Here is an 18,888-nt window from a genome sequence, read left to right as displayed (position 1 = left end):
TTTCAGCAGCATCTTTATAAATGTCTTGAGTTCCAGTGTGATTGCTTGATTCTCCAGAGACCAATGTATCGCTGCCTAAATAGCATATATAAAACACTGATTCGACCAGTGGCAACGTACGGAAGCGAAACGTGGACATTGAAAGCGAATACAATTAAATAATCTGGAAAGAAGAATACTGAGGAGAATACAGAGAATACTGCAAGATGAAAGAATACCTCGCAAAGTTCTAGAGGCGCATATGCTTGGTGCAAAGCGAAGTGGACGGCCACGGAAACGGCGGTTAGACGACATTGAGGACGACCTCAGAACCATAGGAGTGACCAACTATCGTAGTCTGGCTATGGAATGAGATGCATGGAGAAGAATTGTGGAGGAAGCTAAGGCTCACAACGAGCTGGGATGCTATGCATGATGATGAAATAGCGGAAATATTGAAGATCGATACCATCAATTGAGAAATTTTGGGTATTTTGGCTTTGGTTTTATGACCCTTTTCAGGCCGGCTTTCTCAACTGCTTCTCGCACTGCTAGACTCTTCGCTGCCATGCCAAGATAACTAGTTGTGGGACAGAAGACGGGTTTCATCTGCATAGTTAAGATCCGTTAAGCGTGCTTGTAGTCACCAGGTAATACTGCCGCCGGATTTCGAGACGTTTTTCATGACAACGCCCAAAACGATGTTAAAGAGAAGTTCATACCACAACTAGAATCATATAAAGCAAAGTTTCGAACTTTGTAAAATATTCGGCAAATTTTCATCAAACTTTCAAATTTTTTATTCAAAATTTGTAGAGAAATTTCGGGTATGCCGTTTTATGGATTACTGAATTTTGGTATAATAAAGTGCAAGTTTCAAGTGGTTCAAAAATTGTGTTGATTTTTGAAAATTTTTTCTGCTGCCGGTGTTTTCTTCCATATAAAAAATGTTGAGTAGAAAATGAGCAAAACTGCGAACGAAAAAATTCTCAAAAACCAATGTGATTTTTGACCTACTTGAAACTTTAATCAGCAATAAAGTTACATACTTTAAAATTTTCAAGAAATTTCCAGTAAAAAATTTGAACTTTTGATGAAAATTTAAAAAAAAAAATATATATTTTTACAAACTTTGTATAATACAAAGTTTGAAATTTTGCTTCATATGGTTTTTATTGTACGAACTGTTTTTTTTTATAAAAGAATACGTGAAATTGAAAAGTAAATAAAAAATTGCCCTTTCTTGTCAAAATACGTCGCACACTGTGTCAGAAAAAAGGAACCGCGATTATTCATGAAGTATCATATAAAAGATATATATTTAAACTTTTTTTCTCATGAAAGTATATACAGAACTACGAGTCGCAATTACTCAATAAGCCGTGTAGTCTTCTTCGTTGGCGAGTATAGCCTGGCATCTTCTTCATGCTTTGAACCCGCTTTTCTGCGTAGCTCCCCGATAAACAGGACTAGATTTTGAGAACTTGGCGCACGAGTGGCTTTAAATTGTGGACTATCTTTTCGACAATATGCGTGTTCATAATTCCCCGCTTATTTACAATAGGGTTGGGGTCGGGCGACTGGGAATTCCAGTCTAATACTGTGAAGGCCAGTCTAATACTGTGACCCCATTTTCTTGTTTTGTTGTTTCTCAATGTGTTTTTCTGAGAACAGTGGTTTTGATGATGTGGGACGGTAGGATATGTTCACCTCCTTCAGTCGTCGTTCGATGGTGTTGATAATCACATCTATTCCCTTTTTAGCAAGAACTTATTGTGCTTGTCGTAGTCACAAAGAAGGGTCCCGCTTAAAAAGTTGGACGATCACTTTATCCTGCTTTTTTGTCGCCGCTCGCTTCAAACCGCGCTCGGAAAAGTTAGCAACATTTTTGTAGACTTTATACCGCTGGTTCCACATCACAACAAACTTATTTGATTTTTTGATAACTTTTACAGTCGCGGCGTAAGGTAATTTTGGGCCTCCGAATGCGTGTATAAAAATGCCGCCCTAAAACATTTCGCGTACTTTTCACTCATTTTTGTTTAGTTGCGTTTATGAAAATGTTTCGAACGACACTAACTTGAGTTAGCACTGGTGTCGCAGCCCTAGAGTGGGGTTATTATGCAGCAAAAAGCAGAACGAAATATATCTTGAAGTTTCAAGAAAAAAACCGGTTCTTTTCTTCTGACACAGACTATATGTAAATGTTTTTGGATTAATAAAATGTACAAACGAGTAGTATATTTGACATTGTTTTTTTTATTTCAGTAGCTAATTTTAGACTAAAAAAATCTTCATGTCGGACGAGTCCTAGTTTTTGCTCAGCGACTCTGTCAACAAAAATAGCTGCCATTGCTGGAGTAAAAACAATCAACAAGTGTTTGTCCATAAAGTTTGATTGTTTGGAGTGGTTTATGGCAGCGCAGCATTAGTGGTCCTTCTTTTGTTCGAAATGAGGTAGGCGACACGTTACTCTCAAGGACCCCACGGTATAGAGTGTTGCTAACTAAATTTCTGTGGCTAGAGTTCGACCAAAGATGTGTTTACAACAACCTATACAAGCGGCGCAACGCTCGCAGTTGTTAAGGAGAAATTTTGCCACTCTCTAATCAGTCCTCGCCAACGAACGAACCACTTTGGAGTATCTCGAGGCCCACATTCGAGACGCTGTTATTGAAATACCGCCGCAGCTACCAAACCGAGTCGTCGAAAAATTGATCGACCACTTGAAATCATATCAGCGATGCTGTCGTACGATGGAACGACATGAATGTGGCTTTAGAAAAAATAACTCATCTTCTGACATCTGAAACAGCTGTTATTTTATATACCTATTGCTCTTATCTGGTCACCCCATAGTTTTAATTTTAACTATCAATAATACCTCATAAAACCTGTACGTGTCTCCATTTGTGGAACAACATCAAGACGCAGACCACAAATAGGAGAAGGAGCTTGGCCAAACACTTGAGGGAAGGGTACGCGCCAATTATTTATTTATTAATTTATTACCTTTCGATATTCTTGGGATGTTTTTACAAGATTTAAGTAAAAAAATATTGATTGCAGAGTGATTTAACTCCATATAGAGTAAAATCAATAAATAATATAATTCCAAAACTAATTCAGAAAAGATGAAAAAAAACTAATTATTGTAAGAAAGTAAGTATAGTTTAACAGAATCGCTTTTATGCACCAGATTCTAGTGACGTATGCGAGTATATGCACGTAGCTTAGGCCACATAACGGTTGTTTGTAAAAGCCTTGTGGAATCGAAAGGTATTCTCTGAGAAAAAAGTCACCCAGAAATTAATTTATTATTTTTAGAAGTTAAATTAAATTGAGTCTAAACCAGTGGTGTCATAATAGACTTCCAGGTCTAAGTGGCTCCCTCTACACACTTATAGAGAGTGGCAGCCACCGTAACCTAACCTTACCCAATTTTCAAATGTTAATAATAAAGGAGTGCTTTATTGAATAAAGTTTGGAGGGTTTATTTATGCAGAATTCTTATCTCTCAGATGGGCGTTGAAACTTATTTATGAAAAAAAGAACTCTTGAAAAAAGTAAAAAAAAATTGTTTTCATAATTTGAACCCCTCTTCTCCCTCTACAATTTTTTTTAAAGCAACGAAAAATATTATTAATTTCTAACCTTTCAACCGCCCAATCGGAATTTTCGGAAGCAAGGCTACCACTATTCGCCATATTCACCTCATGTGGGATCCTGCGACTATTATCTATTGCCGAAACTGAATTTGATGATGAAAAGAGAACGTCATAATTCGGTTCAAGTCATGAAAACCGCACATATGCACTGAGCTAATAGTTTGATTGTGTGTTCAAAAAATTAGGTGAATTTTAATTTTTCCCAAAAATATTTATTTATTCATCAATTTCTATTTTATCTTCTTCAAAGTAGTTCCCTCAGATATAATACATTTGAGCCAGCGTTTTTTCCAATCCTCGAAGCAGTTCTGATATGCACTTTTTGGTATGTCCTTGAGCTCTCTCCGCGATTCGGTTTTTATCTCCTCAATCGCCGCAAAACGCCGTCCTTTCATGGGTCTCTTCAATCTTGGGAACAGGAAAAAGTTGCAGGGGGCCGAATCTGGTGAATACGGTGGCTGAGACGTGATAACGGTGTTGGTTTTGGCCAAATAGCAAAGATGAGTGAGCAGGTGCATTTTCATGATGCAAAAGCCATGCATTTTTTTCCACAATTCCGGTGTTTTTTTCGTATTGCTTCACGCGCAAACGGCACATAACTTCAAGGTCATACTCCTTATTTACCGTACGACCTTGTGGTAAAAACTCCTGATCGAAAAAACAGTGAGCAAAACCTTGACATTTGATCGAAATTGGCGTGCTTTTTTTGTTATTGACTCTCCTGTACTCTTCCATTGGGACGATTAGGCTTTGGTTTCGATATCATAACCTTTCATCCATGATTCGTCACCCGTTATGACCCTTTTAAGCAAATCTGAATCATCGTTGACCCCGTTCAACAATTCCTGAGCGATGCTCATGCGAGGTTGTTTTTGGTTAAAATTCAGTAGTTTTGGAACGAACTTCGCTGCATGAAGCGTGTGCATGCCCAAAATTTCCGAAAAGATTGCATGGCATGAGCCAACCGATATGCCAACATCCTCAGCAACTTCTCTAATTGTGATTCGAGTTTCATCGGCTTCAGCTGATGTTCTGAGGCGTCCAGAGCGAGCGTCGGCATTCACACCTTCTCGACCTTCTGTAAAAAGCGTGTACCAATTGTAAACACATTTTTGACTCAGATTACTCTCACCGTATGCCACAGTCAACATTTCAAGTGTTTTTCAGCACTTAATTCCTTTTTTTACATAAAATTTGATGCAACTTCTTTGATACATTTTTTTCGATAGCAGAAAATCGCCGAACACGCAAAACACTTGTCTATTTATGCCTCTCACAAATAAACTAATCGGGTTATATTGCTAAAACCGTGAACATATCGTAGAGACGATGTATCAATATAAAAAAAAATGTAATCGAAAGTCGAATGAACGTTTGAAAATTCGTCTTATTTTTTGAACACACTTCGTATTTGTAAAAAATTCGCTTTTTTTTAATAGAGAATCAATATTTGTATACGTCAATCTTACAAGCCACAAATAATTACGGAAAATGGAGCACTCGATTTATTGTCATATAACGTTCACGTTCAGACTCCTAAGGAAACTGTTGAGTTCAGAGTAAAAGGTGGAGTTTCTTTGACAGTTTCTAAAAAATATCTTGAACTACAAGGCAACGCGGTTTATTAACCATGAATTTGTTTCAACTCATAATGGACTTTCCTAGACATCGTATTGGCACTTGAACCGCTGAAACATTTAGCCCCACATAGAGCAACACGTTTAGCCTATTATTCGACTTCGAAGCTTCTCGATAAATATAAAGTATTTAGTTATCTGATATCCGACGTGTGAATTTCAAGTTTTAATCTCATTCTACTACAACATTTTGGTATTTTGCTTGAAAATTTACAATCGCAAACCAGTTTATAAATTTCGCTGCCGGCAGTACCTCCATTACCATTAACTGAGCATATTTTTATTATTCCAACCACAAGTTGCCAGAGTATTGCATACATGAAATTATATTTATAGATGAAAGCGTAAAATCTACATTAGTTTGTTTTGTTGACTTGCTTTTCAAGTTGCATTTGCAATGTATGTACATACCCTGTAGGGAAATCCTCCAATTTGGTATTTTTGCAAACTTCATAGAAAAGAGCAGTTCCGAGTAATTGTATTAAATATGTAAAAATACCTTCCAGTATATATAAGTATATAACTCGTACCCCTTTTGGGTGTTTCGCAGAACTCCAATTCCTATTTACGGTGTCTGTCTTGAAGTTTTCCACAAATGGAGGGACCTGCAGTTTTATGCCGACTCGGAGGTTTGCTATGGCCCTTCGTAGGCGACTGCTATTAGAAAAACCTGCTCCTATTATTTGACGTTTCATGCTCAGAGATTCGAACCAGGGCATTGCCAAATGGCAGTCTCGTACCAACCCATTCGTATACGGCGGCCTCTTCAATACGCTGTAAAAAAATTATAAGTTGAGGTTCAAATATTCTAAGATTGAAAAAGAAAAAAGGCACTCGCACCCTGTTTTGGGTATTTGGCCGAGCTCCTCCTCCTATTTGTGGCGTGCGTCTTGTTGTTGTTCCACAAATGGAGCGACCTACGAATGGCAGATATTTTTTATGAAGAGCTTTTTCATGGCGTATTTATAAGTATATTGAAAAAAAAACAGAATTTATATAATTTTCACAGGATAGGGTTTTGAAAGCTTTAAAAAGGAGAATCTCGGGAAAAAAGAATAGGTGGCTCTTTTATTTATTTAAATATCTGTAATAATTTAAGCTCATATTATAATTATATTTTAGACTTGATCTAACATAGTAAAGCAGTCCCAGGAACCATGCTGGCCTTCCTCCATATTATTGCCGTAGATGGTTTGATTACTTTTGCGAGTTCGCTGTGGGGTTTAATAAGAGAAACAGAAGATTCAGTCAAAGATATTGGAAATTTGAATACATTATGTGCCGTTCTTCGACAAGAAAGCAAAATTGAAGCAATCCTCGTCCAAGCCACGGAGATCACCCTCTGCCCAAGGCTATGAATATGGTGAGTTATACTTTTATACAAAAAAGTTTTGCCATAGCCACCAGAACCATCAATAAATAAAGCCTTTACGACTTGGTAATGAAAAGTGCAAATATTATTTGGTCGAAAATATAAATTTCATTTCAATGAAATTATTGGCATAAAATCGTTCTTAGATGTCAAAAACAGTGGATACTACTCGCTGTCTCTTTCTTTAGTATTACTAGAAATATTTCCTCAGTCCCAGGGGAGTTAAAGTTTTCAGAGGAAGGAGAGGAAAAGCTTATCGATTTGCATCGCATTTGTCATTAACTCTGACCCGAAAATTCACTCTTGTACCTACTTTCTCTACCTGGTATGCATCCTACACATACATAGATGTAAATGCATATGTATAAGTATATATGTTGGGAATGCAGTGGAAAATGTATGCAAATGCTATGGAACACATCGCACTCTAGCGCTTGTATGCTGCGGCGCTTGAGGCGCTTAAGTGTGAACAAAAGTACAAAAATGACAAAAGCAAAAGAGCGCTTTGAAAATTTACATAAAACATAAAAGTAGCTAAACAACACACGTTAAAAAGTTTTGTTAACACACAATACCAGCAATGAACATTAAACAGTAAAGCATGTGTAACAAGATCAATTATGGAAACAAAGCAACACAAAAACAAATATGAAAACCCGTTGAATGTGGAAAGCAATGGAACAAAGTGCAGTGACATTTTTACTATGCAAGTAAAAAGTATAAAAACAACAAGAGCGACACCAAAGTTTGTGATATAGCAAACATGAAATAAAATAAATAAATAAATAAATACGGGAATGTAAGAACTTTCACGTAAAGTGAATCAGCCAAAGAGAAAAGTCAGCGTCAAATTGTAAGAGCAAAATTTATTATTTAAGTTTGCTAAATAGCCTCAAAGAAAAGTACTTAGATATAACGAATGGGCAGAAAGGGCGTTTTTTTTTGTTAATTCAGTCTGGTTGTTTATTCAGGGGTTGGTGGTAGTCAGAGACCCAAAAATGATGATTTTTAATAATTTTGTTTTGCTAGTCAATTGCTTTATTTTACAAAACTTCAAAAAAAAAAAAATTAATAATTGTAAAAGCTATCGCTGTTTGTGTGGAGTCTCTTTCTCCAGAAGTACTTTGCGATGATCATCACAAGTGCTTGGAGATAAATCTCAAATCGATCGCATAAGAGAAATTAGTTTTATTAGAAGATAATCTGGTGCCTCACCGAAGCTTTTTTTTTTTTCAAAATTAACAATATGGCGAGCGGCCTCAGGAAATATTTTCCAGATTTTGGAGAAAAAAACCGACAATTAATTGTTAAAAAAAATCGAAATTTTTGAAAAAAAAAAATCCTTCGATCGGGCACGAGTTTTTATGTTTTTCAAAAGCAGTATAAATTTTATTGAAATCTACTAAGCGGTTTTTAAGTTACAGTGATCGCCAGTTCAAAAAACATAGTTTTGAGAGAAATGCATTTAAAGATTTGCTATCGATTTATGTAGAGTTATGCGAATTATTTAATTACTTACAAGGTGTCATCTATTCCTGGGCCATAAAACTGTTCTTCAGCCATCATAGCAGCTTCCAAAATATGGATTTGCTGTTGCCTACGCAGCATTCTACTTTCTCGATTGTTATCATTAGCGCGTTTATCTGCCACTTTCATACGTGCAGCATCCATTTTTTCAGCATACGAACGCTCCGGAGCAGTGTTGCCAACGCCAATAAATCTGAGTCGCTAGCGCTAGAAGTCGCTAGAAAGTCTCTAACTCCATCAGGGGCGGATCCTAAATTTCATTCTGAGAGGTGCAGCTGTGGATTTAAAATTTTTAGATGAAAAATAATTAAACCAGTAATACCAACTCTACTGAAATTTGAGATCAACGGAAGTTAAGAAGAAGTCAATTTCCTGAAATACTGGTGTTTTTTATTATTGTTATTCGATAAATCTACTAAATTTTCTAACGCTTTGTTAATTTGTGTCTGAAAAACATTTGTGTCTTTAAAATATCATTGGAAAGCATGAGTGATTCAAGAAATGTCGAAAAAGTTATTTACGAAGTTGATCCAGTACTGGATTCAAATGGAAATTTGAAAATTAATAAAATTAATAATATTAACTATTACGATTTTATAATAAAACCAGGCAAATCATACAACAATTTACTATATTATTATTAATTAAAAACTTGAAATGGATTTATAAAATATATTTAAGCATAGTAAAGAAAAAGCGGCATAAAAAAGCTACGCTTTAAGGGGGAACACCACTGTGACAGCCAAAGAAATAAGTGATTTTTTTAGGGGGAAAATGAAGGAATTTGTGGATCGGATTTTTTTTTTTATTAAGTGTCCATTAAAGACTGTCATCCTAAATTGTTATGGAAAAATATTAATTTATAAAAAAAATTATAAACAATCTCGTGGAGCATTTCCTCTTCCATGGTCGCATCGATTACTCAAAAACGGATCATCTGGAATTAAAAATGGAAATTGCTTATTAATTTGTATAAATGTAGTTATCGTTGTACATACGGAATTTCGAAAATTTTCATTTAAAAAAAAAAATGGCGACGGATTGCGTTATTTTATCTATAGTCAGTAAATTGTTACTCTAGAGTATGGAAGGTAAAGGGCATTCACGGGTAATCAAGTTGACAGAAAAGTATCTATGCCTAAAACGGTTTTGATTTGCTCTCCAAAAGTCGCCAGATAAGTCGTTAAATCATTTTTGTCGTCAAAACTTTTTTTTGTCGCCAAGACTCAAGCAAAAGTCGTCAATTCTAGCGACAAAGTCGCTAAATTGGCAACACTGCTCCGGAGCGCCCGAGCGCCCTTTGTTAATTGCTGAATAACGCGAAAAGTATTTGTCGGATTCACTTCAAATTTTTACATAATATTTTTAAGATATTATACTTTAAGAAAATGCAAAAACCAAATCCAATTATTTTGAAAATTCTAACAACCCCTAATCCCTACATCAACGTACTTTCCATCAAGAACAACGCCATCATTCCAGCGCTGCTCTAACATTTCTATACCACTTTTGTAGAACGATTTATCTTTTGCGTCAAAATAGGACTCAGTTTCATTCGAGCGAAATTTCTTACCGGCGAGCAATTTTTTTAGTAATCACTGGGAGCCAAATCTGGCGAATACGGTATATGTGACAGCGATCCTAAGTTCGATTGATGTAGTTTTGACATTGTTTTCATTGACTTGTGGCACAGTGCGTTGCCTTGATGAACCAAAACAGTGAGCAAACGCGGCACCCACTTTTAACAGAGCTTTCTCATAGTCAAATACTCAGAAAATATAAAGCTAAGACGATCTTTGATATTTTTACAATGTCACCTAATCCACGCAACTTCAGTTTTGGATCATTTAAAGCGATTTCGTGAATTTATTTGATATTTTCTGGTGTTACCGCCTCACGTCCACTGCGTTGAGCATCATCGATGTCTCTACGACCACGTTTGAAGTAGCAACGTCAGCAAACCATCGTTTTATTATTGTTTCTGATGCAGCGGAGCCCCCATAACACTTTTTAAGTCATTGCTTTGCTTGAACGGTATTTTTTCCCATCAAGAAGCAGTGTAAAATTAAAACACAAAATTCTTTTTGATCCATTGTTTTGAAAATAACAAAAGTAGCGTCACTCTTAGCACAATAACTCACGAACTAATGAATAGAAATTCATGTAATTTTAACAGATGTCTTTTTAAGATTAGTACCAACTGAACAAGAGGTGAATGCAATAAAACTATATATGTGTTAGGTCCGGGACTTATTAGACCGCCCATAGTTATGAAAATGGTTTAAGTCATATATTTCTTCTTTCGAGATATTTAATGAATTGTAATTGAATAAATTAAAACAAATATGTTTGCATTATGCGAGCTTTTTATTTATTATTTTTTTAGTATTGATTAACTCAAATCTTTTATGACTATGCAATTTTTTGTGAATTTCATGAAAGTGCTGTTTTTAAGTTGGAATTGACTAAGGCCATTTTCAATATTAGCTCAATGTCCTATAAATGACTTAAAGTTATCAAGAACTAAGAGTTTTATTTGACTCAATAACTTTAGGGATTTAGAATAGGTCACTGCCCCAGGCTTTCGAAGAAAGGAGCACTCAGTGACCTAAATCGTCTAGCTGCCAAGCCCGTACATTTACAGAGAAACTGATCAACAGTTTCCTTCTCTGAAAGGTCTCCACAGCTTCTGCAACAGGGGTTAAATAGTAAACCTAGTTTTTCCGCGTGTGAGCCGATCGTCCCATGGCCGGTAACACAACTACGAGTTTGAAAATTGAATGTCGTGGAGTACCCAGAACTTTCTGAGTCATCCGTGTATTGTACTGTAACCAAAGGGTTTTCGAAATAGCACATGAAGAAATGGAACTTCATCCTTTCTGCGCTTTCCTGTCAAATAAGTTGTGCAATTCCCTTTTAACAACAGTCAGGGGGATGCCGATGACCACGTAGCAGGTCTCTGTGATCAATTCAGTCCCCTTCCTGCTCAAGCTCATCAGCAATTTCATGTTCCCATGTCCTGGAATCCATCAGAAAAATGTTACCTCCGCACTCAAGAAATTTGATCTCCTCCTTAATTGAGTTGACTCATTTAAATCTGCACAATAGCGTTGGAAAAGCCTTAATCCCTACATTGGGATAAAACTCTTAGTTCTTGATTGGCTTGGCTATCGGAAAAAATGGTCGCACGTTCCCTAAGCATTTCGCATGCCTGCAGGATCGGAAAGACTTCTGCCTGAAAAACACTAGCAATATTCAGCAATTTTAAGGAAACACATAAATTGGCTGATTAAGAGAAAACCCCTGTTCCGATTTCCGATTACATCTTGGAACCGACAGTGAAGACAGAGGTGCAAGCTTCGGTTCATATTTTTCCCTCGTTCCAATCCTGTCTACTTGGAAAGATTGATCTGGCACGATGCTCAAACTCCAGTTTGCAAAGAGAGAGATTTTCCCAAAGTTCAGAGAAATTCGGTGTTAACTGCCCAAAAATGCTACCATGTCCCTTGAGAGATTGCCTCCTTTAACCGGATTGCAATTTAACGTAAAAATCGATGGGAAGTAAGAGCAAAATGACATACAGGGTAGCACTGGGGCAAGTTCATGATCCGGTTATGCCAATGCATTCAGTCCTTTGCCTCCTCCCCAGTTTAGTGATATTATAGCCATAGGCATCCATACGTTAAAATTGGCAGAACCACCACGTTGTTCATCCAAGGCACGACCTGCGGCTTGAGTTCTAGTTTTGTGCAGAACATCGATTTGCAGAAGCAGCAGGAGGTATGGTAGTAAAAACATAATATCTCTATGTTTTTCTTCAGTGTCTAGTGGGGGTATATAATTGAAGTAGTTTAATATTTCCGCATGTTTTTGGTCTTCCTATTTTAGGTGAAAAATCCGAAATGTGGAATTTCGAATAGGTGCATTTTTCAAGAATTTCAGTCATTGTATTTACAGCCAGGAGACATGTTCGCCCGCGGTATTTGTTACTCTTCTTCTTGCTGATTTCGTTCTTCCAGTGACTTCGTTGAAATAAAATCCGGCTGCGATATTCGTTTTATCGAAAATGTATTTCTTCTTCTTCACTTCTCTGTTAATTCTTCTCTGTGATTCTCAGAGTTGTATAAGTAATTTGCTTTTTTTATTTTCATTTATATCAAACCAAAATCTCGGTCAATCGGTAGAAATGAATGAGTCTATAGCAAAAATGTGTGGCCTGTGTGTTTCAATGCTATTATTTGATGACTAAATAATTTTCATCCATATCAATGCTACTTTAGTGCTACGATTGGCCTGAACAAGCAGTATTACGTGTAAATTATTACGTGTTTTTGAGTAGTAATATCCTGCATATTGTACTAAAATGCATGAAGATACTTCCTGTGCTCCTCTTGAAGCTGTAATTTCAAGCTTATTATGTAGTTGAGAAACGCGTCAAAGAGGGTATTGCGACATTTTCAAGTTATGTTTACAAAATTTCATTAATTTTTTGACACTAAATGAATTCTATCTAATGTTGAAGTTACAACCAGCATCCATCTATTTTAATGATATAGAAAAAATCACATTCAACAAATTTACTTTAAAATAACGTGGTGTGAAATAACTGATAAACTCTTTTTTTTTAATTTTAGCTTAGACTACTTTCATAGTTATGGGCACATTTAAGTGTTACGTATACGACACGGACCACAAACTTATGTTTGAACTACCCAAGCTTCATAATTTTTGCAAATGGCGTTGTATATCAATGTGATTTTACCCTTCAGAACTAAACAACTGCAGTATGCAAACAGACAAACAATGGAGCGAAAATGTTAATATAAAAATTTCCATCACTAAAAATAATTTGTACTAGACAAGAAGCTAAATTGGTGGGTCACAGTCGCAGACAGAGCACGCAAAGCTATGACCGCAATGTTCTCCCGCGGAAGGCTTATTGGGAAGAAATGGGGATTGGAACCCAGAATGATACATTGGCTCTACACAGCAGGGGTTAGGCCAATTCTCTACTATGGTATTGTAATATGGTGGGATGCCGTTCAGAATGGTGTGAACATCAAGAAACTTGACAAGGTTCAAAGACTAGCATCTGTTCTGATAACCGGCGCCATGTCAACCACACCATCGAAAGCATTATATGCGACATTAAACTTCCTTCCGGTAGATCTGCAGGCAATATATAACGCACGCCGTGCGGCAATAAGGCTGAAAACTCTAAATAAGTGGTCAAACTCGGATTAAGGTCGCGGTAAAATCCTGGCTGGCACTTTGGGGCTTCCCGGACTGGTGGACTATGCTCTCTCGCCTATACTTGCCATTACATCGTTTAGGACCCTCCTAACCACAAGGGAAGAGGGGGAACACCCTCCTTGAGGGCAGGGTGGGCGGAGGTGTATATTCCGAACATCTGGGGATCTCCTTCAGTCTTTCAGGTTGAACTGATGGCAATAATAAAAGCCGCGACACTGACACAGTGTGATGCGATATTCGGAAATTATATATACATTTTCACTGATAGCCAAGCGCCGATAAAATCCCTCACAAAACAGTCGACAACCTCCAGGGTAGCCATGCAATGTCGCACATCTCTTAACCAGATGGCTGAGTTATTTCACCTAAAGGTAACATGGGTTCCTGGCCATCGCGACATTGAGGGTAACTGTAGAACCGATGAACTAGCGAGACACGGCACTAAATTGACTGATGAGTATATAGTTATTGACATAGGGATACCCTTACAAAGATGTAAGCTACTCATCCTTGAAGAAATTGTAAAGAAAGATGGCGTAATGAAGCCACTTCCAAAATCGCCCGTCATCTCTGCTAAGCCAAAATAAACACAGTCTTGGCAAATTGATCTCAGTCATAACGGGGCACTGCCTAATAAGTAGACACGCCCAAAGGATGGGTGTGCAAACACGTGACTTCTGTAGAAGTTTTCTAGATGAGGACGAGGAAGAGACAATCTCGCACATACGCAGGGTAGACAATTTTTTAATGAATTGGTAGATCTTAGTTCTACAGAAATCAGAGATATTTAAAAATTTTTGAAAATCATTCATTTTAGTTTTAGGAGTAATGGGGGCAAGCTCCCGACGCTGCATCACAATAGTCTATGAGCCTGAGTGTGTCCCACAGGGCAACCGCTTCAAGGACGTCATTTACCAAGGACCATTCTCGTCTCAAAGCATCGGGACCAATGCTTTTTTTAATGTATGACCCAAGTCTGGCGAATGCCGGATTGCAGTAGAGAAAATGCTCTGTTCTATCCTCATTCTCCAAATAAGATGTATAAAATGGATCTTCGGAGATGTCCATGTTATCCATATTATCTTCCTCATATATAATATTATGCCCCCTAATTAGTCCTATACCAGCTGATTAGCCTTCTGTTGAAAAAGACCTTGTGCTGCCACCCTGGACCACCAGGAAACAATTGGTTGTTTTGCAAGTGTTAGATAGTTGGTTATTACATTAATATGTATATCAAGTTAAAATGTACGCTAGATGTATAATGCACGGTTCCAACTCCGATTTTAGGTAGGTTAGATGGCAAGAGTATGACGGGTGCACTACAACTAGCACTAGAGTGTCGTTTTGATACCACAATGTGGACCACTACCTAAAGGAAGAAAAACCATCTACAGTCATCCAGTGCTGTTGATGTAGTGAAGGAGAGAAACGGGATATAGGCAGAAGAACTGCGTCAGGGTATTCCCAAAAGGCACACTACGGAATCTCAAGTGCTTAGCCGCCAGACCCGGACATTTGCAACGAAAGTGTTCAACAGTCTCTTTCTCTGCAAGATCCCCACAGATTCTGCAATGGGGCTTGTATGGAAGTCCAAGTTCTCCATCTTGCGCTTTTTTAAGAAAGAAATTGTGCAATTTTCTTTTAACAACGTTCAATGGCCGTCCGATGTCTGATATGAGGACAACTGAAACTGGTTCTGTCCACCCTTTCCTGGTAAGCTCATCGGAAATTTAGTTCCCCTCTACGTTCCAATACTCTGGTACCCAGATAAGAGAAATGTTTCCTGTACGTTCGACGCGTTTGATCTCCCCCTTACAGAAGTTGTCCAGAAGAGAGCTGCAATATGGCGATGAGAGAGCCTTTATCACAGCTTGACAATCGACAAAGCTATTTATGTCTCCAACAGCGATCCATAAGTATTTTGCTCACCTGCAGGATCGCGAAGAAATCTGCTTGAAAAACACCACTAGTTTTCGGCAGTTAGAGGAGGCTGAAATATTGACTGATTTAGAGAAAGCCCCCGTTCCAACTGCAGATTCTACCTTGGATTCATTGGTGAAATCAGAGTGCTCTATGTCCGAGCAGACTCTCCCCTTCTTCCAATCTAGTCTGCTTGGAAATATAGACCTAGCATTACCATCAAAACCCAGCTTGCGGATGAAGAGATCTGTACGAAGTATATAAAAGGAAGGAGAAATCTGCCTCAAAATTCTACCAAGTCTTACAGGAGATTGCATCCAGAGGCCAGCCTTTTTCGACCTAATAGCGCTCTGTGCAGCAATGGTTTGTACTTGAAGATCAATGGGAACCAAATGCAGCACCCCAGTGATGTCAATACATGCAGTCCTCTGCACTCTCTCTAATTTAGTGATATTATAGCCCTTCTGAAGAGCTACCCACCAAACTAGGCAACCATATGTCAAAATTGGCAGAACCACTAAGTTATACATCCAGAGTATGAGACGTGGCTTGAGGACTCGTTTTTAGCTGCACATATTATAGATTTACAGGAGTAGAAACCTTAAATCGATGTTCAGCTTCCAATGAAGCTTAGGCTCAAGTATTACATTAAGATACTTGACGTCCGAGCGTTAGAAACTGGTTTTTTAATCTAGGATGTTTGAAAGGTGGAGGTTTGAATTTTCTGGTGAATAGCATCAACTCCGTTTTGTCAGAGTTGACTCTAAGACCGCAACTGACAGCCCATCGACTGAGTACAGCCAATGTTCCTTCAAATACCTCAGCCTTCAGATTAGAATTTTCAAAAAATCGATTTTTTTTCTTAATATACATATATTTAAGAATACACACGGAAAATTTAATATCGTTCCGGTGAATGTTTTCGAAGTTACACGCAAATTTGAAAAGGTGTTTTAGAGTGCATGAAAGTACAAGGCCGAAGTGGCAACGCCTTTTTCTCAAAATGGTGTTTCCAAAGCCGGTGACCAACATCACTCGAAATCGGCTAAGCTGATTAGTCTGAAATTTTAACACGAGCTTCTTAAATAAATTTTTTATTAATTAATCCAAGATTTTTTCTCACTGATAATATTTTTCTTTTTATAGACAATTTAAGGCCGAAATTTTGGTCAAAAATCGATTTTTTTTTTGCGAAACCGCCATTTATTTTGATTCTTCCTTCAATTAATTATATATAATATATATATATATATAATTGGTCCGTATACCCTTTTTGGAGGTTCGCCATTGGCTGCCGAGGGGCGATTGCTATTAGAAGAAACGTTTTCTTAATTTTGGTGTTTCACCGAGATTCGAACCGACGTTCTCTCTGTGAATTGCGAATGGTAGTCACGCACCAACCCATTCGGCTACGGCGGCCGAATTCGATTAATTACCAGATTTAGTATTACTTTAACGAAATCTGTTTGGTTCTTTAATTTCAGAGGATACAGATCAGAGATGTAGTGCAAAACGTCGTTTCTGAGAGAAGCTGGCGGAGATCAGCTGTAGCTCCTTTCCAAATAAATATTTTTACTAATACCAAGTCTCAGAATGCAGTTAAAAGATAACATAATATGTGTACAAATTTTCAGATCCATAAATTTACAAGTTTTCTCAGAAAAAATTGTGGAAAATTCGCTTTTTTCGGCCTTCTAACTATATACAGGTATGGTATACCCTCTTAATGCACACATTTTAGCTGAAAATAAATGAATAAATACTTAACCATTTTTCAAGTATTCCAATTGACTTGCACAACAAAAAACAAAAACTGTTTGTTTGGCTTCGTTCTTTTCATTTTAATTTTTTTTATTTTTATAACTTCTCTGTTTGTAACCAGTTAAAATTTTGTTGACATTTTTGTTTTTGTTACTTTGTGTGTAAGTAGCTGCGCTGTGTTGCTTCTCAATCCAAAAAATTCACGCCTTCTTTCCCTCCTTAACACCGTATGAGTGTAGAAGTGTTTGCTGCCTTTGTTGCTGTTTCTGTTTCTGTTTCTGCTTCACTTTCATTTTCTGTTTTTATTTATGTTTCTGTACTTTTTATTTGGTATTAGTTTGTTTTTGTTTTTGCCACATTTTCTTACTGACTAAACTACCAATGCGAAATGCTGCTAAGAGAACTGTATTGTTTTTGTTTTAATTGTACGCTCTTGCAAATAAAATCAATTTTGTAGGTTTGTATACACTTTTTCATATATATATTTACATTTATAAATATTTGTTGTTTGCTTTATTAATTATAGTTTTTGTATGTATGTATATATATATATATCTTTATTTTTTTTATTTTTCAACTTGCTCGCGCATTGACTAGAGTGGTTTTATACTTTTATACTTTTATATTTTTTAAGTTTTTAGATTAAATTTTAATGTTAATGATTTGCGCTAAGTAATGTGTATGTGTGTGTATAAGTATAGTTGGCTTGTTTTCACTTATTTTTAAATAATGTTTTATGCTGTTTTGTTTTTGTTTTGTATTAATAATTGCACATTGATAAAGGTATTGAAGTATTTATAATTGTTTTTCGTAAAGGATTTGCAATAATTCTCACACATACATATGTATAGAGTCAATGTATATGCTACATGTAAATATGTATATATTTTAATGTGATGCATTTAAAGAAAAAATATGTAAAATATAAAATAGAAAATTAAAGCAAAATAATAAGTTAAGCTGAGCAGTTTTTTCAACTAATCTCAAATATGCATATGTTTTTTTTTTGTAATTTTCATTGATGGTGTAAATGAAAAAAGGTCTTATATTCAGCGTTTCTCAAGTCAATACAGTGTTGTTGAATTGAACATTTCCTCCTTTATAATTTTCGTAATAGTTTTAATAATTAAACACTTTTACACACCACTTCTTAATCTATTTAATATATAATTGATCGTACTATATTTTATTTTTTTTTGTTTAAATTAAATATATATTTTTAAAAAGCACGTCTTTTCCTATTGACGTTATGCATTTTTAATGCAGAAAGTTTTTCACAAATGATTACTTAGCTATAATCAAAGTTTAGTTTTTAATCTTCCTTTGGGGGCCAATTTTCAATCATATTTTTCCTTTGAGGGCTTAAAACTTTTTTTGTTTTTGGTTTTATGTAATATAACATATTTTGAAAATTTCGATTAAGTACATATGTGTAAGTTTTTTGGTTGTTTCACAATATTTTTACAGTCATATTAAATAAATAGAAAAAACATAAGTATTATCTACTATTATACAATTTAGGGTTCTCTGAAAGAAAATCTATTTAAATACAATAGAAAGGGAGGAAATTAAAATGAACAAACTTATTTCAAAACCAAAAAAAAAAAAAACAGAAAACCAAAAATAGCAGAACACCTTGATTAAAATTTTTTTAAAATTAAAATAAAAGTAGTTATTAAAACAAAATACAAAATAAAAACAAAATACAAAATAAATTAAAAAATATCAGGACACCTTGATTAAATTTTTTTTTTAATTAAAATAAACA

Source organism: Anastrepha ludens, chromosome 5 (genome assembly GCF_028408465.1).
Source record: "Anastrepha ludens isolate Willacy chromosome 5, idAnaLude1.1, whole genome shotgun sequence".
NCBI classification, from domain to species: domain Eukaryota; kingdom Metazoa; phylum Arthropoda; class Insecta; order Diptera; family Tephritidae; genus Anastrepha; species Anastrepha ludens.
Note: the sequence above shows the minus strand (reverse complement) of the source record.